The following is a 24,297-nucleotide window of genomic DNA, read 5'->3' as shown; positions in this document are numbered from 1 at the left end:
GGCCAACTCTCCCCTCAGGCACACTTGTTAAGCATGTTGGAGTGGGAGCCTTTCATTCCACCACAGACTTGTTCACGCACTTGGTCAGACACATTGGTGGGATGTCTGCAGTCTCATTATTAGGAACCCATGCAAGGTGGGACACTTGGTTCATTCTACAACCACAGCCCCCCTCCCCCCGGAAGCAGCCCCACCTCCCTGTGTGAAGGAGCTTTGTTTTCCTCAGCTGGTAAGGAGCCATTGAAAAAGATGGCCTCTACTTTTTTCTCTTATAATTTGGAAAACACTGAAGAAGTTGAAGCTGTTCAATTTGTCTTGGGGGAAATGTCAGAACTGTTTTATTTGGTGTTGTAGAACCTCTTCCTGCTTTCAATACACGATTAGTAATCTACTGTTTTGTAAACTTGCTTTCAGCTTTCATTTCGAGAAGCACTATAATTATAGCTATTAGAATAAAATCTCAACTATTTAAAAAAAAAAAAACAAACAGAAAAGTGATGGGGATTTGAGACAGATACACAGGAGAAAATTATGTGAAGACAGAGATGGAGACTGCAGTGATATCTCACAGGCCAAGCGATGCCAAGGATTGCCAGACACCAGGGCCAAGAAGGGAGGCACTGAATACATTCTTCCCCAGAGCTTCCCAAAGGAACCAACCCTGCCAACACCTTGACTGCAGACTTCTGGCTTCCAGAACTGTAAGAATACATTTCTGTTTTAAGCCACCAAGTTTGTAGTCCTTTGTCATTGCAGTTGTAAGAAGCTAAAACAACTGCCAACAATTTGAATATAAAGAGAAATGAGTGAAAAGAAGAAAGTGGTTGGTAAACACCAGTGCAAGCACACGCATAACGAACCAATAGGAAACATGTGAAGACACTGCAATTGCTTCTACAATTGTTCACAAGGCCATAATTGATTTCTGCCGCTTCCGTTTTCCGTCACTCACCCTGTATTTCCCCTGCCCTCAGCCGGAGCCTCAGCTGCTTGGGATCCTTGACTTGCTGGAGAGAGCGAACTTTCCTGCTAACAGGGTCTGAGTCCTCAAATATCCTATCTTTTGTTTTTAGTTGCTGTCATTTATCATCAAACTTAATATTGGACACGGAAGTACTAAGAGGACGCCAGAGAATCCCTTAGGTTCCAGACTGTGCCCCTTGCCTCCTCATAGGAAAAAGAAGCAAGCCAATCCCTTTGGGTAATCAGGATCAATCACTCCAGCCGGGGTGATTTCATTGGTATGAGGGACCCAAAATGGCCAGGTGGTACTTTCATTGCCCAGTGTAGCGGGACCATTGTTGAATCTCCGGATGGAAGCACTCTTCCCTTTTGGGACTAAGGTCTCTAAATAAGCAGCAAAATTTCCAGGTAAGGAAGGAAAAATTCTGAGGTTACTAAGTGATGTCGTAAGAAGAGTCACTCTCACTGCCACACTTGAATTCAAATTATGTTGGCTACGGGAAAGACAACACCATATAATTGTCTCTGTTTCAAAGCCTATCATTTAGGAAAGAATCCCATTTTCCAAGGAATTGTCTCCCAGCTGGGACCATAACTGAGTCTTCAGTAAGTCATTTCACCATTCAGTTAAGCCAGCTGCTTCCAAGTGGTGGTGTACGTGGTAAGCCCAGTTAATTTTACAGGCATAAACTCACTGCTGCATTTCCTTTGCTGTGAAATGAGTTCCCTGATCAGATGCAAGGTTGAGCAGAATGTACTGATAATAGATAAAGCAGTTTATTAGTTCACATATAGTGTTGCTGGCAGAAGTATTATGAGCAGAAAAGGCAAATCCATTTCCAGAATATGTGATTATTCCAATGAGGACAAATCTTTGTTCCCTCCATAATGGAAGAGGTCCAATGTAATCAACCTGCCACCAGATGGCTGGCTCATCGCCCCTGGGAATGGTGCCATATTAGGAACTCAGTGTTATTCTCTACTCTTGGCATACTAAGCAGCTGGTGGTAATGCTGGCAAGGTGAGCCTTGGTAAGGGGAAGTCCAAGTTGTCGAGCACATGTATGGCCTCCATTCCTACCTCCAGGGCCACTTCGTTCATGAGCCCATTGAGTAAGCACTGGGGTGGCTGTGCAAAGCTGCTGACTGATACCCTCACAGAGCCATTTTGTCTGCCCGAATACTAAGGGTGTCCTCTGCAATGCACACGTTTATTGTGCATTCAGATAGTGCACAGATAGCTTCAAAGTTTTTGTCTGTTAGAAGGAAATTTTCTCAGATCAATTACATTTAATAGACTTTTTCGGCAAATAAAAGCAAAACAAAAACAATTCATGAATCAGACAGCTCTCAAAACCAGAAGAGTGTCTAAGAACTCCCACCAACAACACGATAAGGCACATTTATTAGAAATGGCAGTGAAAGATAGAGATAACTTACTTAGTTACAGCTTAGCTGGTTAATTGGTTACAGAGCCTCCTGACATTAATCAAAGCTCCAGGATTCTGGTTAAATTCTATATTGGTTTGGCCAGTTAGGCCCACTGCAGGAACCAGTTCAAGTCAATAGCCTCCTATAAGTAAGTACATCTATATACATCTTTCCCATACTACTTTGTCACCAATTTTCCAATCTCATTTCTTCCAAGTTCCTAATCATTTAGAACAACCATTAGTGATTGTGCATTCTGGTCCTCCCTCACTCTAGACATACTGGACAGATGTTTTATTTGAATTGTACTCACTTGTGGGAGTTTCCTTAAACAGTGTCCTGAAGACCCCTGAATAGGACTAGAAAAGCCACCTGTGCTGCAGAAAGTAGATTCTAGAGAGGAGGAGCCTGTTGGGGAGCATGCAAGAACCAGAAGGCAAACCTGTGCCTATTTCAGTGTCTCTCTCGGCATTTTCTACCAACAGAACTTAACATTATGAGAGCTAGCAACAGAAGACTATTTAGAGGGTCTATTTCCATCTCTACCATGCAGGCATATAGAATAAATCTGGAACTAAGAAGCAAGAAATCAATTCCAGCACAGGTACTACACAGCTTGGTCCAAAAATGATCTGTCAATCACTGAGGCTATTGCAGCTCCCATTTGCAACCTTATCAGGATGGGGTTGGGCAGAAGGGAGAAGTGATTCTGCAAAATAACGAGAAAGAGCACTTTTTTTCCAAAGAAGAGAGGAGTTCTGGGCTAACAAAACAGAACTGTTTCCTATTACATCAGCTTTTGACTGCTCAGAGTATCATGCATGATCACACACATAGAAACACACATACACACACACAGACATACACACCCCAAGACAGAGTCTTTCCCATATCTATGCTCTTCTTAAAGTAAATGAACTATTCCATACGCACCTGAAAATTGCCCACTCTTTCCTCCCGTGGGAGGAAAAGAACTCAGTCATATCCACCTACTGAATTCAATCCCAAATTCAGGATCTGTGAGTGTTGTCAATCTTAATTAGGTCCAGATATGGCTAAATGGTGACCAGTGAATTCACCCTAAATTTACAAATATATGAGAAAGGAAGGGAGAATGGAATAACAAAAGCTAACATCCAAAGGCAAAAAACGAAAAGCAATGCACAATGGTTGTGAGCCTATAGCACATCTTGTTGAACTAAAGTAACAGGAGTAAGGACTTCACCTTTCCATCACAATCTTTGGTTAGTCAATCAAAGTGCTAAGATTGCCCTTGTCTCAAAGATCCTGCCTTAGATGTATAGTGAGAAGGAATCTCCTAAAACTGTCCTAGAAACTTAATTCATCATTTTATCAGGCCTGAAGCTTCGGTCACTGCTTTTGAGATAGCATGACAAGTAGCTACCTTCCACTGAGCTGAAGACATTCTGGCAAAATATTAAACCTTTACTTGGCTGTCAGTCAATGTCATTTGGGGAAATCCATTCACTTGTTATCAGAAACCTCACTGAGACATGAGCTTTGAATATGGACCCTGCCCTTCCTCTTTCTATCTCTTGGAAACTTGCCTGGCAACTCTGTGATTCTCCCTAGACCTTAGTTCAATGGCTTTGGTCACACTCTGTCTGAGGGGGTGCAGAGAACAGGCTGGGGTTATGAAGCCAGGATATAGGGTCAGATTCTATCCCCTAAGTTATGCACCGCTCAACTGGCATACTAAACGGAATTATCTATTGGGTGAGGGGACATGGTAGGAGATATTTGAGATGAGTCCTGAGCAATGAGGCATCCCTGACTAGATTGTTCTCCTGTGTCTCCACATTTGTAGTGCATGTTGTGCGAGGTGAAAACTTCAGTATTTCAAATGGCAGAGTAGGTATTATCTGATCCTTACCCAGCACAAGAGAACTACTTCACTGACAGAAAGGGCTCCTCTTTAACAACGCTGTGTAACCCCACTCCTGCCAGTCGCAGTTAGAAAGGCCACACTGAACTTCAGTTTGCCTCTCTTACGGCACTAAAGGAGAAGAGAAGTAGTCAACACATTTCAATAGCTTCGTGTGTTATTATTATTTTTTTGGCCAGGTCTTCTAATGATGGAGCCCTATTAGGCATAATAATTAATCTATCAGTGTCTCTGAAAACCCCTGTGGTAAAGGATCCATTTTTGTGTTGATGTTTTTAGTTACCCACACAAAGCAGACAAATGCTTTCTGAGTACAAAACTGCATGAGTAGATGTCACTCTGATGTCAAATTACTAAAAGTTTCTAGATGTTCCTTTCAGGTTCCATACTTATTTCATGGCTGACCAGCACGACTCACAGACTGGCTTTGGTCTGTATATCATTTTCTCAGTAGCGCTGATCTAACTAACAAAGCTTACTATTTTTCCAGCCCAGGATGGATGGCCTCCTTATTGTTCACGCCCCACCTTGACTAAGTCAGGTGGGGTCAGACAATTACAATTTCCCATAAATCAAGAGCCTCAATACAGAACACAGACTGCATATTTAACTTACAATGCATTGTCTCCCGCTTAGCACCTGAATAATGGGGCACATTGTAAGAGCCGTGAAGCCCATGGACTTTATCTCATTGTTTCATTTCTTCCACCCTGAAGTGAATTCCTGGGTCGGGAGGAATGGTGTATGGGATAATATGTTAGCATGTGAACATACAGTATGTCCATGCAATATTCACACAGAATGATGTTTGCAATTCCATTGTGTAGAACTAGCATAGAGAGGCAAACTGTTGACTGATCCATGACAGAAGGGAGACCAAAGGAATTGACCAGGCTGGTTCCAGGCACCTTGCTGGTCCCCTTGAAAGAGAGCTGCTGTAAAATTACACTGTTGCTGTAACATTGACTTTTCAGCAGTGGCAGCTGAAATGCCCTGGACAAGGGCATTCCCTGTGTCATTTCCTTGGTCAATCTGACTGTATTATTCTTCAGTTTGTCTCACTTTCCCCAGAACTTTGAAGAAAATCTAAACCTCTATGGTGTATAAGGCACTGAAGATTCAGCGTCTTCATTTCCCTCCAACTTCACCTTGCCTCTTTGCCTTGCTGTGCTCCAGGAAGCCCCAGAACACCCCAGTTCACCATGCGCTCTGCACGTCCTGTTCCTTCAGACCAGAACACACTGTGTAGCTCTCTCCCGCTCCCAGCCCCATTAGAAATCAGCTGAAATGTTACCTCCCAAAAGCCCTCTCGTCACTAATTCAGACATGTCTAACTCACGTCTTGTTTCCTGCACTACACCTGTCACATGTTATGTTTGTAATTAGTATTAAGCTAGTACAGAAACTAAAATGAATTTCGTCAGCCCACATCCTAGGACCAAATGCTCAAACATGTTTCTGAACTCTCCAGAGGCAAGCAAAAGATCAAGAGGCATCTTTGGAGACGGCACATAGTGAAACGCTCAAATGGCTGTAGGCTCCCCATCCTCTGGAATCCAGCCTGTCCCTTGTCTCTCAAATGAACAGTGGCATTTTCATTTTTCACCCTCGAATCAGACACCAGATATCTACGAACTCGCTCCGTGCGTGGCCTTCTAATTATAAAACCTTCCCTTGGCCTCCACCGGGGCGAGATGCCTGGATCGCAGGTGAGCTCCGGAGCACCAGCTCGCGCCGGCCGGAGCCCGAAGTCCGGAGGGCGCGGCGGGCTGCGCGCGGCGCTGCTGAGGCCGTTAAGCGAGCGACTCCGATTCCCGCGGGCCGTGCCGCTCAAGCCACCACCCCCGAGGGGCCCCGAGGGCACACACTCCGGCGCGGCGGTTCCAACTGGCGAGTGTGTGCCTTCGGGGCCCCCGGCCACCTCGGGCGCAGAGTCTCGGAGGGGGTCTCAGGCCCCGGACGCCCGGCTTCCATGTGAGCGCCCTCCCGCTCGGGTGGGCCTGCGCTGCCGCTTCTGCCCGGCGCCCGGGTCCTGGCTGCGGCCGCCCGCTCCACCTCCGCCGGGTCCCTGGATCCGGCTGCCGGGCGCAGGAGCCTCCGTAAGCACTCCCGGCCCCCGCCGAGGGAGAGTCCTGACGGCCAACCCAGGCTGAGTAAGGGATAAGGCAGGGACGGGCGACCGAAGCGACGCGAGTCCCTGCCCTTTGCGTTCGTCTGCCCCTCTGCCCTCCTCTGGCTCCGAGAGGCAGGAGTCCAGCTCCTCTCCAGGAGACCCATGGCCACATCGTAAATGAGCGCGTCTACTTTGGGGAGCGAAGCAGGTTTTTTTTTTTTTCCCCCCCCCGACAGAAAATGTCTCGTTTAGCCGTTAAGGAATATCGTTACCAGTTACAGGAGGACCTTTTGTATAAATTGGATGGGTTAATGAGAAAGTTCTAAGGTCTAGTTCTTAAAAACTCCATTTATAGCATCCCGTACACCAGACATTACGTATACATGTTTATAAAAATATACAAGGGATACGTAGTTTTTTTTTTTTTTTTTTTCCACAACCTTCTCAAGTATTTCTCGAAAAAAAGTCTAGCCCAATGCCCTTTGACCCGCCCGTCTCTCGCTCGCCTCGCCATACCAGCGGGCGGGAAGGGCCCGCCTGCGGCGGACCAGGAAAGAGGAAGGAAGAGTAAGGGCAAGGGAGGGGGAAAGTGACGGGAGCAGCGAGAGCCGGAAATGAGCGGCTAGCGAGGAACCCAGGAGCGCCCTGTCTGGCGGCGCTTTAGCCGACGCGCGCCATCTCGATGCTCTCCCGCGTCTGGTCTATTTATTGTCGCCGGGAAGCAGCGGCCGCGCCGTACCCGGAACAACAAAGCACGAAAGACGGAGCCTGAGCCTCGGGGGCTCCTAGCAACAGACCGGGGCGGGAGTTCCATGGAGACTGGGGAGCGTGCCCGCCTCATCATCATCCTTGTCCTCCAGCTTCTCCTCCGCGTCCGACGCAACCGGCAGCAGCGCTGCCGCCGCGTCCTCTACGGCCGTCCCGTCTTCCCACGGTAACCCCGGAGGCGACCCTGGGCGGGGGGAAACGCGGGCAGCGGAGCGGCCAGAGTGCGGGGTGCGCCGCGTCGGGGCGCCGGCAGGCGTGTGCGGCGCTGGGGCAGGGCTGCGGTGGGGTGTGCGGGGGCGGGCGACCGGCGGACCGGGGCTGAGGTGGGCGAGACGGGTCCATTTCCGCGGAGGACGCGGGGAGGGGGGTTCTGGGCATCTCGTTAGGGTAACGGGGTGGGGGTGGGGCGTCCCTGCTGGGGAGCCTTGTGCAGCCGGGTGTGTAGGAGCGGAACGCAGGGGTTTGTTTTTCTTGCGAGCCACCGCAGGGAACGGCGGGGAAGGCAGCTTCCCCGTCTGTGTGTGTGTGGAGCCCTCCCCGAGGGGAAGGAGGACCCTGCAAAGATGTTAGGGGTCCCTTGCTTCCCAGGAAACTTCCCGCGGCCTCTCTGCAGCGGCGGGAAAGCTCCCAAATAGCGGCTTCGTCGGTTCCTGGGTCCGGCGATGCCAGCCAGCTGCGCTTTATTTTATTAGCGTTATTTTTAACCAGAATTAGGGTTGATGAAAAGGGATCTGGAGCCGAGGAGGCGAACGTGAATTGTGGGTAGAGATGAGAGTAGGGCTAAGTGCTTAGTAATAGCCGGTAAGAGCCCTAAAAGTGCGAGTCGAATAGGGAATGGCGGTTTTTAAATCTCTCGTGCCGAGATGTGCATCTGCAGGCTGTGTCAGTGAGCTGGTGGCTGTGAGGCTGGAGCTGCAGCCAGTCCACATCTGTGAGCTCTCCGGCTGCATCTGTCACCTGCAGTTCCAGAGCGACACTGGCAGTAGCTGGCGTGAGCTTGTATGGATTGAGGGGTTAGAACAGTGCCTCACAGATGTGACTCAAGAACAGAGAACAAGTTTGGGGTGATTTTGTGGGTGTGAAGAAGCAATGACACCCCTGGGGAAAATTGAAAGAAATAGAAGGAGAAGGTTCAGCCATCCTCTGTGAAAGTTTGCTAGCACTCTCTCATTGAATCACTGTTTGGTATGTCCAGCTAAGGAGGCATCGTTTTTTCATGAAGCGTTCTATCACAAGCCATTAATGGTTTTGTTCTGTCCAAAACCATCTTAAATCAGTAAGAGATTTTCTGGTGGCTTCCCGAAAAAGTAAGATAGACAACTACCAGAATACCATCTTTGTGGCATATGGGAACAAAACTCTTTTATTTTTAAGTTGAAGACTAAAGGTGAAAATAACTTAGTTGTGCCCCCCACCTTGTTTGCTAAGTCTGACTTCTCTTAAGGAAAAAGGTACCATCCTTGTCCTGTTCTCCGTTTTCAATGGATGTTAGAAACTGAACTAATGACTTTAAGAGATCGAGATCGTCGGGCTGATTCTTGAGTCCATCAAGCCAGAATACAGAATTTTTAACTTAACACATTTTCATTTCAAACTGACACTCTGGAATTGAGGTCCACTGTCTCTTGTTAAGGAGTTTCATATGTATGCAAAGCAAGAGTTTGTACATTGGTAAACTTACATTGCCTTGTAAAGACTCGAAGAAGAAAAGGGCAATGTTGCCATCTTTAATCGATCTAGGGCTGTTTCTTAATCTTTTCACTTAGCTGTTCTTCTGAGAAGGGCTTCTTGGGATGACTCCAGGTGAGGCCGTGGTGCTTGGATCCCTGGGTTTTCATGATGTGCACATGAGACTTCGTGAACTCCTTTACCCCCTGGCCACGTCACACTGACTTCTCCTGACCTTGATTGCTATTGGTTCTGTACCTTCCCAGTTTGGGTAGGACTCTGACTTCACTAACAGTTCAGTTTGTGCTTTCCATGCTCTGGGCCCCAGCACTCCAACCTTTGCTTTTGTCTTAGTTCTCCTTACTTGTGTGGCCAATCAAAAATGATTTTTTTATGCTGTATCATTTCTATTTCTTAGGGAGTTTTCAATGTATGTTCTTGGCCTATGTGTACCTTTCATTAACGTTACTTTGTCTGTTGGATTTTCCTTTCATATCCCTTCCTTGGTATTTGGAGAATTGGTGCGGTCATGTCAGGTACATTCTGAGTAACTGTTGTGAATACAATAGGTTAACAGCCTTATGTCAAGATTTAAGATTGTATTAAAATAAGGCATGTGAAAATATTTGAACTTTTCCAAATGGTTTTTTAGAAGTATGCTGGTAATGCTGTAATTGTAGACACACTTTTTGAAAAGTAAATGTATCGTAGAGCCTGCTGTGTGTTTTTAATTGAACCTTAGGTTTTCATAATTCTTGTTCTAAAACAGTGATTCTTAACATCAACCTTTTCTGATCATTTTTAATTTGCATATTTGACTGAAATTACATTTTGCCAGATTTGAGGAAACTAAAGTGAATTCCGCAAGTTTTTCTTCACATGGAAAATTGTCACATGTAGACGAACACAAATATGTAGAATTTGCTATAAAGTATAACAAATGCCTATGAAATATACAGCTGAATACTTTTGAAGAAAGTTATTTCTTATGGATGTGGCACGTTATTTAAAATCAGCAGGTACTGTATAATCTGGTGCTGAGTTCTGTTTTGCAATAAAGGATAAGCTGGTGATGGGTTTCTTTTTATTGCATCATAGGTCATGTGATGAAATTATTGCCATGAAAAACAAAATTTAAATCAGTTTTAGAAAAATGTGTAGTTATATAGTTAAATCTTGCCATGAATCAAAACCTATAGTGCTTTGAAAATTTAGCTGCATTGTGACATTAAACTAATTAACGATTTCTTGGAATTTATACTATCTTGCTATACCTTTCATATGCCTGATTCCGCATCAGATATGCAAAGTTGGATGAAAGAGGTATTTCCCTTCAGGTGCTTTTTTAGAAAAATGTTCTAAAAGTGTGTGTATGCTTTGTTTTTATTTTTCACGTGTTTGAAAGGTGGAGAGAGAAGAGAAAGCTCAAGAGAGAGAGAACGAACGGAAGTCTCCCATCTCATGGTTCACTCCCCAGATGCTGGCAACAGCCAGGGCTGGGCCAGGCTGAAGCCAAAAGCCCAGAACTATATGGGTCTCCTGCATGGAGAGCAGGGGCCCAAGCACTTGAGCCATCATCCTGCTGCATCCTCAATTAGCAGGATTTATTAACAGGGAGCTGGATTGGAAGTGGGGAATAGCTGGGACTCAAACCAGTACTCTGATAGGGGATGTTGGCTTCGAAAGCATTAGCTTAACCCCCTCCCATTTAGGTGCTTTTTATGAACTTGTAAATAGAAGAGAAATTCCATACATGGGGAAGAAAGCATGAGACACAAATTTGAATTTTGATCCTTTATTACGTACTGCCTGGTACTTGTTATTGGGGTGTGGATTTCATCATGCCTGTAAATTAGAAATGCCTTGAGGATCTGGACTCTGAGTCAGCATTGTGCTGTATGTGTATGTTTGAAAATGTGTTACTAGAAGGACATATGTTTATTTCACTGAAGATGCTTACCTAATATGAAAGAACCTTTTTGAAATCTTTAACTCTTGATGCTTAAAATTTCAATTTTTTATCCTGTCTGTAAGGATGAAAGATGAAAGTAGCAAAAATTTCTCACAGATGGTTAGTGCTTTGTTTCAGTTGATGCAAACAATAAAAGTAAAAGCTGACTGCCCTGGTAGGTACAGGATTTGCTCTTATCACATGACTGTCACTTTGGGATATTTCAGAAGGTAAGAGACTATATGCATATCTGAGGGATTTTAAGGCCACCTAGACAAATTTGATTTTTGTATTAGGACAGCCTTTTGTAAGGAGGAGAGATGGAGTATGTGTAGTTTGCACAGTTAGGAAAAAGCAGGATTCCGTAAGTATGTCATTAGTGGAAAGGAATCAGGTAACCTCAGAAATTCTACTCATTTGGTCTTAGGAAAGGGCAATAAAATTGAGAATGTGGTATTGTCCTGGGAAGTATGCTGCTAGGGATCCCATTAAATGTTTAAAAAAAAAAAAAAGTGATTTCTGGGGCAGTTCAGATCTGCCCTCACAGGGAAGTCCAGAATGAAAATGTTAATTTTTTTTTTTTTTTTGGACAGGCAGAGTGGACAGTGAGAGAGAGAAAGAAAGGTCTTCCTTTTCCGTTGGTTCACCCCCAATGGCCGCTGCAGCCAGTGCGGTTCGGCCGGTGCGCCGCGCTGATCTGAAGCCAGGAGCCAGGTGCTTCTCCTGGTCTCCCATGTGGGTGCAGGGCCCAAGCACTTGGGCCATCCTCCACTGCCTTCCCGGACCACAGCAGAGAGCTGGACTGGAAGAGGAGCAACTGGGACAGAATCCGGTGTCCCAGCCGGGACTAGAACCCGGGGTGCCGGCGCCACAGGTGGAGGATTAGCCTGTTGAGCTGCAGTGCTGGACGAAAATGTTAAATTTTCACCAAAAAGGAATGGGGGTTTAACCTAGCAGTTGAGGTGCCTGCATCCAGTATTGGAATGTCCTGCTTCCGCTGTTAAAGGCCAGCTTCCTGCTAATGGAGAGGAGGTTATTAGTCTTGATAACTGGTGAGAGACCGGGATTGAGTTCTCAGCTCTCAGCTTTGGCCTGACCCAATCCTGGCCTTTGTGGGCATTTGGGGACTGAGCCAGCAAATGGAAACAATTTCGTTCTCTCTTTTTCTCCCACACCCCCCATCTCTCTACCTCTCAAATTATTTATTTATTTCACAAAAAAAGTAGCACTGGGGCTGACATTGTGGCATGACAGGTAAAGCCGCTGGCTGCTTCACTTCTGATCCAGCTCCCTGCTAATAGCCTGGGAAAGCAGCAGAAGGTGCCCAAGGTGGTTGGACTCCTGAACCCATGTGGGAGACCCAGAAGAGGCTCCTGGCTTTGGTCTGGCCCAGCTCTGGCCATTGTGGCCATTTGGAGAGTGAACCAGCGGATGGAAGCTTTCTTTCTCTCCCTGCCTCTTTCTCTCTGTAACTCCGCCTTTCAAATAAATCTTTAAAAAAAAAAAAAAGTAGCACTCAAGTTTGGCTGCTGGTTACTTTTACCAAGAAGTATTCATCTTTTTAAAAAGGATGTTGAAAATCAGATGGTGTGTTAGGGACAGAGTTTTCTCCAGACATGTGGGTGATTTTGTTAGTAAATTGTGCTTTAATGGTGACTGTAGACGTTGATCCATGCTGTGTGTTTAACTCATTAGGTGGTGACTACTGATATCTTAAGAAAATGTTTCTATTAACTAAATGGTTCAAAAGAATTATTACTCCTCCTGATAAATTATAAACATTTGCATTGTGAGAATAGTTTTGATCAGAACCAGTTGCATTTTCTTGGGATTATGGCTGATATAACATTTCTGAATTTTGTGGCTAGGCATGTGGCACAAAAGGGTAAGCCACTTCTTAGGTACCTGCATCCCACATGGCAGTACTGGTTTGAGTCCTAGCTGCTCCGCTTCCAGTCCAGCTTCCTGCTAATGTACCTGTGGAGGCAGCAGTTGATGACTCAAGTGCTTGGGCCCCTGCCATCCATGAGGGAAACCTGGAATTCCAAGCTCCTGGCTTCAGCCTGGCCCAACCCTGACTGTTAGGGACATAGTGAACCAGTGGATGTAAATCTCTATTTCTGTTGCTGCCTTTCATGTAGATGAAAATAAATAAGCAAGCATAGTATAGACTCTAGATACAGGCTGTGTTCTGCATTGTGGCTTTGAGTATGACTTTGAGCAGTTTCTTTCACTAGCCTAAGCCCCAGTTTCTTTGTCTGCACTATTTGGGTAATAGTAGTACACTACTCTTAGGGTTGCTGTGAGAATTAAGTGTAAAGTGCTTAGAATTTTAAGAGCAAAAAAAAAAAAAAAAAAGGCAGGTGCTGATTACTAGGTGGTGGTACTAGATCATAAACGAAGGGTGAACCATTAGACCCCTTGAATGCTTTGCCTTTTTTTTTTTTTTTTTTTTTCTTCCACTGGGAGGCTTTTTACCAAAGTATTGAAAGCCCTTCTTTGTGATGACTGACTGTTGGGCATACCTCCACTGTTCGGTTTGGGGAGGGAGAAGAACTTTTTAAATTTTGAATTGTCTCACAGGCATCTGATTATCACTTAGGGCAGATGGAGAAAGTAAAGAGAGACATCTCTGTTTCTTAGAAAAGGAAGGCCTACAAAGCCCGGGCTGGCACTGTGTAGCAGCTATTGAAATGCTGTTTCCCTGTGGACTTGACTGCTTGTTTAGTTGTATGGTACTTCTGAATAAAATAGACCCCAATGGTTTCATTTAGCAGAATTAATCCTTTAAAGGACACTATTTTTTACTTGTATGACCTTAACTGATGGTAAACTTGAAACTTGTTATTGTCCATGTCAAGCCATTTAACTTGAGTTTTCTGTGTCACGATACATACTCTGAATAGTAGGCTTCTTGTAATTTTAGAAGTAGCTGAAATTGCTGCTCTGCTCCAATAATAGCTCAAGAATGACTTAGTGGATTGCAAAATTACGTTTATGATAATGCTAAAAACTAATATTGAGGTTACCTAATCAAAGAAATAATTTGATAATTATAGCTTTGTTTAGGCTGCTATTGAAATAATTAACTTTTCAAAGTTAAGTCTGAATGTTTTAGCTTAGTTGTATGGACATTTGAAGCTAGAGAATAACAGATGTTCTGCTTAAACAAAATATATTGCAGACTATTAAATCCTGTTTTGGTGGCTACTACCTAGGCCTAGATTTTTAGGTGGAAATACATTTTTATAAAATATATGTTTATAAAAATTAAAGTATGTTTTGCTTTAAAGGTACAGGGATAAAAAAGGTTTTTAATTTCTTCCATGTTGTACTTATTTTGCTTCTTTGTTTTAATTGGTTTTTATTAACCTCTACACACTGAGATCAGCAAATATGCTTGTATTTAGAAGTGTGCCTTTTGTTTTCCTGTTTAAAGAAATGAAACCACATTGCTACTATTTATTCAGTTGAACAACTAGTTTTAGTATTGATATAATGCAGATAACATTATTTTTGCTATCAGGGATTGTGGATCTAAAAAATATTGAGATAAGAAAGGAAATGTTAATGGCTATTTCATGAAAGCAAAAATATATAGGGATATATCTCTTAATTTTAGATACTTTGAATACTATGTTGGAAAAATCTTAAGAAAGCAGCTCTCCAAGGTGTTGGTACTATTTTCTGCAGTAAAATATGCCTGTTTTGAGACAAAGATCTAACACATTGTTAATGCTTCCCTAGTGTTCTTTCCACCACAGTCTTTTTCAGGGACAGATGCTGCTGTCCTTCAGATATGAAGATAATAAAACCAATATGTAATCCAAAAGTACTAATATAAAGATGAGTATTTGATTTATGACTATGGTCAGTAAATTTAGGACTTCATTCTTTTGACCCTCAGTTAAAACTGATGGTGAACCTGAAACTTTAGTGAAATAAGAATCATCCCATCTTTTTTTTTTTTTTTTTTTTTTAAACACAAAGAGAGATTGATTAATCTTCCACACACTAATTCATTCCCCCAAATGCCCGTAATAACATTGGCTGGGCCAGGCTTCTTAGAAGCCAAGAACTTTATCTGGTCTTTCACCTGAGTGGTAGGAACCCACGTACTTTGGCCATAATCTGCTACTTGCAGGAAGCTGGATCAGAAGCTGAGGCTGGCTGGAATACATTGTGGGATGCAGGGGTTCCAGGCTGTGGCTTAACTCACTGACACAACACCCGCTTTCATTGTGTCTTTATAAATTTGTCAGATAGTTTTGTTGAGCCACAAAGCCTTTTTTCTTTCACTTACTTATAGTTGCAGTGAGTTTCCAGGACAACTCCAGGTACTTTTTATGTGTGTGCCCAATCCTTTAATTGTGAGTTGGCTTCATGCCAAGATACTTTGCTAGTTGCCAGATTAGGGTGGTCACAGCCATGTTGAACGCATAGTCACCAATTCATGAGATACTCTTGGCACAGACTTGGTGTGCTAATCTCAAAGGTGTTCTGTTCTCTACTCTTCTTTTGGTAGTGGTAAAGTAGAGGACTGAAGTAAGGGATCTGACATTACTCAATACATTAAAATACTACATGAGTAATAATTCCTTTATCTTTTCAGCAGTGTGTTGCTAATGTAAGTCTTTAGGTTAGTGTAGCAGGAAAAAAAACTTTAGCTGCCAGTAATCTTGAACCTTTTACTTCAGGGCATACTGCAAAACTACTTGGATAATTAGTTAATTTGTATGTACATTATGAATGCATGCCTGTTACTCTTCCTGGGCTTTTGTTTTTGGCCTGTAAAAATTGTTGCAGTTTCAAATGTCTGAAACTGTGTTTTTGTCTTGTATTTTCACTCTCATTTAGTAATAAAAAGAATAATGTTTTTATCATCCATGCCTGTTTAAAGGGTTTATGTCATGAAAATGACTGACAGGATATCCATTCTTTGACGTCCAGCTTTCATGGTATTATGAGTTAGAACCCTTAGAGGTGAAATAAAGGAGAAAGCAACTTTTACAGGAAGAGAACAGTTTTTGAAAATCTGTATATTTGTTTTGATTAAAATAATTCCTTTCTTACATCAGAAATGTATTGTGTTTTTTTGTATTTGTAAAAGCTCCTGGATTATAGTTGCCCTTCAGGATTTTGGGGTCTAAGCTAACACCAATACTAACTTGTTAGCTGCAAGAGTACTAGGCAGAACATACCAGAAGGTGAAATAAGGGAATCATAGAAAACTCCTAGAGAACTTGGCTGTTTGAGGCTATTAGGATTCTTACTGCTGGAATGAAAATGTGTCTGCTGTTTCCACTTATCCCTGACTCCACACGTCTTTCAGTTGTTCCTATTCATTTAGCTTGGTAGTTATTTCTTCAGTTTAGCACCAAGTGTCAGTTACTGAGCTGTGTTCTGAAGACATACTTTTAGATTAAGCAGTTTTGTGGTAGGCATTTGGCACAGAGATTCAGCTGCCAATTGGGACACCTGCATTCCATTTTGAAATGCCTGGGTTCCAGTCCCAGCTCTGCCCACAGCTTTAACTTCCTGCTAATGAAAACCCAGAGAGGCAGCAGGTGATGGATGGCTTGAGTAGTTGGGTCCCTGCCGCTCATTTGGGAGACCTAGATTGAATTCCTGCTCCGGGCTTTGCCAGCATTTGAAAGTAAACCAGTGGATGGGAGTTCTGTTTCTTTGCCTCTGAAAAAAATAAATAAGCAGCTTTCTTCAAGGAGCTGGTGCCTGCGTCCAGTAAATGGTTGTAATATAGTTAGTACCTTTCATTTTATGCACTCTCTGCTGGGGTGTTGTTTTCCCAAGTGTTTTGTATGACTGGCTCCTTCTGATCTGCAAACTGATTTTAAGAATAATTTTTAGGGGCTGGCATTGTGGCAGAGCTGGTTAGGCTGATGCTCATGTTGCTGGCATCCCACAGTGGAGTGCTGGTTCAAGTCCCAGCTGTTGGGCTTCCAATCCGACTTCCTGTTAATGTGCCTGAGGGGTAAGCCAATGATGACTCAGGTGCTTCAGTCCTTGCCTCCCATTTTGGAGACTTGGATGGAGTTCCTGACTTCTGTCTTCAGCCTGGCCCAAACCTGGTTTTGGGGGCATTTGGGAGTAGACTCAGATGGAAGATAACACTCGCTCTCTGTCACTCACTCACTCTGTTTTTTGAATAAATAAATCTTTTCAAAAAATAATTTTTCCAGCTCTAGGAAAGTTGAAAGACCTTCCGTAGAACATCCCTCCTAAATTTTCTCTTCTGACTTCTTGTTTACTTCCTTTACGACACAGATCACTTTCACTGATTATCTCTGTTATTGGCCTGCTTATGTGCTCTTTCTCCCACTGGAGCATAACTGCCACAAATATTCCTTGTCATACTGTTTTGTTGTAACCTAGATTCCCAGTGTTTACCCACAAGGCATGTTTCCTATCAGTTGCATAGCAAATGTGTAGTTATGAGTCAGTTTGTTAGTTAAAGGATGGGGAAAGGGCATTGTGGATGCATAGTAAAATCTTGAAAGGTTCTGTTGCAAGAGGAATGGTGTATAAGATTGACAATGTTAAAGGGTGTTGGAAGTGGAAGATTAGGTTATAAAAAGATGATTGAAGGTGGGAAGTGCACTGTATTGCAAGCCAAGCAAGATTCTATTTTGTCCATCTAAGAGAGCCAAGATATGTTTCTTTAAGTAGGGATGTGGCATTATTAGGAGGATAATTCTGATTAGGAAGATAATTACCTTTTTGGTAGATGGACTAGATCATGGCTACTGGAAGAAAGCAAGAATTCCAATTAAGAACTATAGCTGGTGACAGGGGCCAGAGCCTAAAGTAAAACACTGTTGGTTTGGTGCTGGAAAAAAAGCTGGATTAGAAGCTAGCTGGCATAGAAGAAGAAAAATAAGAGATGAAGTGTGATCTGAAATTTCTGATTTAGATGAGTTTGTTTAATGGTGCTCCATTTGCTAAAATAAAAGAGCAAATGTTTGTGATGGAATTAAGGACTTTTGTTTTGATGTGTTGGTTTAATTTATAGGCCTAATAGTTATTTTATTAGGCCTAATTGTTGGGAAGATAGATTCTGATCACTGATAGGTCAGGGTTAATGTAAGCCAGCAGTAAGCCTTAGAAGCAATTGAAACCTGGAAAACTTTAAGAGGAAATGAATTTTAGGCAGTGGTTTATAACCTGCAAGGATTTTTAACTCATTTGAGAATGTGGGGGGAAAAAATGACCTACTCAGGAACACATACAGATTCATGGGTATATAACTTCAAGGGGTTTGCCCCCCCCCCCCCCGCCCTGGGAACTTTTTATTTAATGAGTACAAATTTCTTAAGTACAACTTTAGGAATGTAGTGATTCTTCCCACCATACCTGCCCTCCCACACCCACTTTCACCCTAGCTACACTTCCTCCTCCCATTCTGTTAAAACGCATTTTCAATTAACTTTATGCACAGAAGACCAACTCTATAGTAAGTAAAGAGTTCAACAGTTTGCACACAGAAACTGAGAATAAGTTTTACAGTTATTTCTCATAATTCAACTCATTGAGCAAGGAAGGTTTTGTTTTTTTTTTTTTTTAAAGATTTATTTATTTGAAAGTCAGTGTTACAGAGAGAGGTCTTCCATCCACTGGTTCACTTCCTAGATGGCCACAATGGCCGGAGCTGCACCAGTCCAGAGCCAGGAGCTTCCTCCAGGTCTCCCACATGGGTGCAGGGGCCCAAGGACTTGGGCCATCTTCCACTGCTATCCCAGGCCTTAGTAGAGAGCTGGATTGGAAGTGGAGCAGCCGGGACTAGAACGGGCATCCATATCGGATGCCAGCGCTTCAGGCCAGGGCATTAACCCACTGCACCAAGGGGCTTCTTAACATCTAGAATCTTACGAAGCTTTTCAGGACTGTTTTTGGACTCCATTCAAGAACTTTCGATTTAAGAAGCAGAGAGAGAAGTAGTTGAGATGGGAGGAAAAGGTGACAAGAGAGAATTTTGAGTATCAGAGGTGCTCAGTACTTTATGCTCTGGAGAGGTCTAGTAGAGAGAGAGTTTTAACTGCAGTTCAGCAGTGAGCAGTATAGAGGCAGAAGGCAGATTGTGGCAGTTTAGAGCATGAATCAGACTTTAGAATAAGGTCTGATAAACCAAGTGGAAATCTTGATATTCTCTTTGATAAACAGAACTGATGGAAAATATAGCCCATTTTAAGGACTTAGAAAAAAGGAGATTCCATCCTTTCAATTGACTTGTGATGTTTCTGCCCAGTGGTTTCTACTGACTGCCCACTAGAAACATCTTGGAAATGTTTTAATAATTAGGGTGGTTCCAAAGTCAGTTAAATTAGTATCTCTGGGAGGTAAGTTGCTTTTTGATTTCTCTTTTGTTTCTTTTGTTGTGTCTTTTAATAGTTAAGAACCTATGTTCCTATCAAAAAACTTTCTTATCACTCTTGTGTGTTCTTTTTTAAAAAAACCCTTTCATTTACTTTTATGTTATCATCAAATTACTCACCTGATTTGTACTAGTTTTTAAACTGTGTTTTAGTCTTTCTCACAGTCTTCAATCTCAAGTTAAAAAAAAAAAAAGCTGTCTTCTGATCACTAGCCAAGTTTTCCATGTTTATCTTTTCAGAGTGACACATTTTATTAGTCACCTTTTTATTACCTGTGGGGAGCAACTCGGACTAGACTAAGTTACTGGAATTAAGACTTATTCTATGCATCTGCTCTCCCACAATATGGCGCTGGGAGAGGAGTAAACAGCTTCTACGCAGCTGCCTCTCGCCAACTTGAGTGATGACCTGCAGGAGCTGATCCTGCTCCTGATTGGAGGAGAGCAGCATACTCGGCGTGTGGGTAGCAGAGTTGGGATTGGTGGAAGAGGACTATAAAGGAGGAGAGAGACGGCATGCACCAGGAACACCTGAGGAACATCTGAGCAGCCCCCGAGAGAGCCGGCCGGCCGGCGGTGTGCCGCTCCCCCGCGGAAGTGGGGAAAGTGGCAGGGGGAACCGCCCTTCCACTGAGGTGGAAGGGTCGGTAGCCAACCCGGGAAGAACCGAGCAGCAAACCCGGGGAGGGCCGAGCAGACAAAAGAACAGCGCAGGGTCCTGTGTCATTCCTCCACGAAGAGGGGGAGCGACATAATGGTGCCGTGACTCAGATAGGAAACCTAGGAGGGAAGAAGTGGGAAAATACCGGAGAGAGAGACTAGGGAAGAGCCTAGGGAAAAGCCGATGGAAAAAGTGCCGGAAGAAGTTAGGATTGAAAGCGAAAGTGAAAGCTTGAGGACACATAGACTCGGATGCGGACTATGGCGGGGAAGCTAGGAGATTAAAAGCGAAAGTGAAAGCTAGAACAAACAGACTTGGATACGGACTGTGGGGAGAAGCCAGGAGAAATGAGAGGGGAATATTGTTGGAAGAAAAGTTAGGAAACATACCAGGTAGAGAAAAATGTTAGGGAGGATGAAGCCACGGGGGCAGGCCGAAGTGGAGACGGAAGCTAGGTTTCGTCAAGTCAGCCCGGGGAGCAAAAGGCGAAAAGCTAAAACCAGAGGCGGAGACGCGTAAGCTAGGTTGGAATCCGTCAGATTAGCCCGGGGAGCAAAAGACGGGAAGCCAACCCGGGAAGAACCAGCAGCAAACCCGGGGAGGGCCGAGCAGACAAAAGAACAGCGCAGGGTCCTGTGTCGTTCCTCCACGAAGAGGGGGAGCAACAATTACCTTTACTAAAGTACCTGAAGAAGAAGGCTAATTTGGCTTACCGTTTTGGAGGTTCACAGTCTAAGATTGGGTGGCTCTGTCAGTCTGTTAAATGACAGAGGCTAGCAGTGGTGGAATGTGTACAGAGGAATGATCACATGGGGAATCAGGAAGCAGCACTACACAAGAAGCATGCTCAGTTACATAACAAACCCTCTTGCAAGAACTGTCTTCCCAAGGCCAGCCCCACAATGACCTAAAGACCTCCCATCAGCCCATCTCTCTATGATGCAGTAATTAGATCAGCTGTTAACATAAGACTTTGAGGTTCAAACATTTGCATGAGTTTGGAGAGCCAGATTTGTTCAATTCATAACAGTAGCTTAGTCAGTTACACAGATCTGACCAGTTCTGAGTAATATAAAAAATTCTTAGTGGTGCTTACATGTAGAAAAAGTATTAATTCTAGAATTGTTTTAAGTATGTTAACTTTTATTTTTTATTTTACTTATTTTTGCTGTTTTTCAATAAGACAAGTTTGAGCTGTGTGTTACACTTTTACCTTTCTTAAAATGGCATTCATATGTGATGTCAACCTTAAACAGGCTGTCTGTTCTAGTATAGACATTTTATGTGAAAGATACCCCTGCCAAAGCAGGTGAAAGGACACTATCCCAGTGGGAAAGTTCACATATTGTGTTTTCAGCTTGAAGTACTTTCTCTGGATTTAATCCTTGATGAGCTGTCGTGGGTTCCATTTGGAAACCTGCATTCAGGGCCAGATGTTTGGCCTAGCACTCAGTGATGTCCACATCTCCTGTCAGTGTCTAGGTTAAGCCCCAGCTTGCTTTCTGATTCCAGTTCCCTGCTTCTACATGCCCCAGGAAGAAGCCCAAAGTGGTTCAAATATGTGTGTTCCTGCCACCTTCAAAGGAGACCCAGATGGAGTTGCAGGCCCCTGTCTTCAGCCTGGCCCAGCCCTGGCTGTTGGAGACGTTGGAAAGTCAATCATCAGATGGAAGACCTCTGTTTTGTCCCTTTGCCTTTCAAATAAATCAATTATATAAATATATAATATATATATTATATATATATATCTAAAAACCTGCATTCACATTCTTCTAATAAAAAACAGAATACAGAGAAGTTTGGTCTTACTGTATGCCAACCCTGACACCAACCAGAAGATAAAATGCATTTGTTGAATAAATTAATAATTATACTTGCAAATAAAAATTTTTTTGAAAAACATGCTGTTTTAATAGCATTAGTTTAATAGCCAAATTAATTTCACATACTGTGGTTACTTACTATGGACATATATCAAGATTCAGTGTAAAGAGATAAAACTTGCTAGTTGTTTCATTGCCACTTCAAAATAAGAAAAATGGGTATACATGTAAGACCTGCTCAGGAAAACTGATACCTTACAGCTTAAATGAAATAAACATCATAAACTTTGGTTGTGATTTAGTTCCAAGTCTGTTGTACTTCTAGTTTTCCTGCCTTTGTGGATGCCTAGCTAAGTAAAGGTTAGTAAAATGTTTATTTTGTGTATTAGAACAGTCAGGTTCTTTCCTTGTGTTTCCTGTTTTCCTTACCACCTTTCCTATCTCTTTCCCCTCAAAAACTGCACAGTCAACAACTACTATTTCTTTTGGTTTAAAAATGATTTTGTTACTGTTGGCCGGCACCACGGCTCACTAGGCTAATCCTCTGCCTGCGGTGCCGGCACCCCGGGTTCTAGTCCCGGTTGGGGCGCTGGATTCTGTCCCAGTTGCTCCTCTTCCAGTCCAGCTTTCTGCTGTGGCCTGGGAAGGCAGTGGAGGATGGCCCAAGTGCTTGGACCCTGTACCCGCATGGGAGACCAGGAGGAAGCACCTGGCTCTTGGCTTCAGATTGGTGCAGCACACCGGCCATAGCGGCCATTTTGGGGGTGAACCAACGGAAAAGGAAGACCTTTCTCTCTCTGTCTCTCTCTCTCTCTCACTGTCTAACTCTGCCTGTCAAAAAAAATTATTTTGTTACTGTTAAGAGGATTGTTTTTTAATTCACCATTAGGTAGGCTTTTTTTCAATACTAACTTCACTTACCAGATACATCAAAATTGTGTTCTCTGTTTTTACCCTTTGCTTTTCAACGTGAAGGAACATGATCTTGTTTTGTGTTCCAAAGCTTGAGGACTGCAATGCGTAACTACAAATCCTTTGCATTTTTGAACATTTCTCTGCCCATGGAAGGTGAAGAAAGGAGATAATAATAGTAACAGTGAGAATAGTTAGATTCTTTGAAAAAATTATTTATTTGGGAGGGAGAGAGGGAGTATGAGCATGTTTCCATCTTCTGGTTTACTCCCCAGATTCCCTGAATGTCTGACACTTGGCCGGGGCCAAATCTGGGAACCAGAGCATTATCCACACATGGGTGGCAAGAACCTAATTACTTGAGCCATCCCTGCTACATCCCAAGGGCTGCATTAGCAGGAACCTGGAGTCAGGAGCCAGAGCTGGGAATTGAACCCATTTACTCCAATGGGGACATGAGTGTCTTAATCACTTGGCTAAGCATCTACTCCAGAATGTTTAAATGTGATTGCTTGTCATGTGCAGATAACTGTCATAAGTGCTTTGCGTGAAATTTCACTGAACTTATAGAACACTGATATGTTCTATTATGAGTCTTATTTTACAGGTGAGGATATTGAGACACAAAGTACAAGTAACTCACATTTAGCATATTGGCTGATAAACTGTAGTCTAGATTTAACCAAACAATCTGCCAAGCTCTTGAACATTAGTGTGTGTGTTTGCACATTGCTTTTTAATAATCTTAAGACTGTTAAGTCCCATGGACATTTTGTTGAATGTGTATAGTGCCTTGGGAACTGTGCCAAGGTTGGGGTACAGAAATAAGTAAGATTTGATCGTGCTGAGGAGCTTATTGTCTACCAAGGAGATATGGATATGCAATATTTCACTACAGTGTGTAAAACTGCCATGTACAATATGTACAGGTATTGTACATGGTATGTACAATAACATGTATTAGAACTCAGAATAGGAACACTTTCTTGGGCTTTGGGTTCAGATTTATTCCTTTGATGTTTTTATTTCACCCATTACGATGTTAAGTACTCTGTATACTAGGGTATCCAAATTTTAATTTCCAACCTAGATTTAAATCTGTCCTGAACTGTGGCCTCTTACCTGATCAGCCCCTCTGTATCTCATCTCAGATATCTCCCAAGTTTCTTCACTTCAGTGTCTAAAACAGAATGGTTACCTGTCCTTCCCTGGACCTCCCTGCAAATCCACTCTTACTCTAGTGTTTCCTGTGTCAGTAAGTAGTGTCTCGGGCTACAAACCTGGAGTCAGTCTCCATCTCCATTTTCTGCATTCCCTTATCAATCACAGAGTTTTGCTTACTCTGTCTTCTAACAGTGTTTCTCCTATCTACTACTTTCCATCCTCAACCAAGACTATGACTGTGGTCCAGACTGTCTCTCAACTGGACAACTTCCATTGGCAGACTGGATTTCCTTACTCATTCTTGTCTTTCAGCCCATTCTTTCATTGCAGGCATGATAGTGATAAATTTTTAAAATACAGATACACATGTCATTTCTTGCTTCTCTTTAGCTCACCATTGCTTTAGGAAGAAATAAATTTATAACAAGGCCCAGAAGGCATGATTTGATACCTCCATGCACTGCCAGCCTACATCTGCACCTTTTTTCCCTTTCGTCTTCCCACTCTAGTGATGATGGCTCTCCTTCAGGTCTGAATAATTCCTACTTT

General features: G+C 43.2%; 1 protein-coding gene across 1 annotated transcript in view; it reads left to right on the top strand.

The window, feature by feature from the left end:
• Window positions 1-7,144: 7,144 nt before the first annotated feature.
• The window catches only part of TBPL1 (TATA-box binding protein like 1), a 37,355-nt gene continuing 20,202 nt past the window's right edge, over window positions 7,145-24,297 (top strand). The window contains exon 1 of the mRNA XM_017345381.4: window positions 7,145-7,346. The gene's annotated coding sequence lies outside the window, so the exon portion shown is untranslated. The remainder of the gene's footprint in view (window positions 7,347-24,297) is intronic.

Source organism: Oryctolagus cuniculus, chromosome 5 (genome assembly GCF_051225735.1).
Source record: "Oryctolagus cuniculus isolate XC-2025 breed Fujian yellow rabbit chromosome 5, ASM5122573v1, whole genome shotgun sequence".
Taxonomy (NCBI): domain Eukaryota; kingdom Metazoa; phylum Chordata; class Mammalia; order Lagomorpha; family Leporidae; genus Oryctolagus; species Oryctolagus cuniculus.
This window is presented reverse-complemented; position numbering and strand designations above follow the sequence as displayed.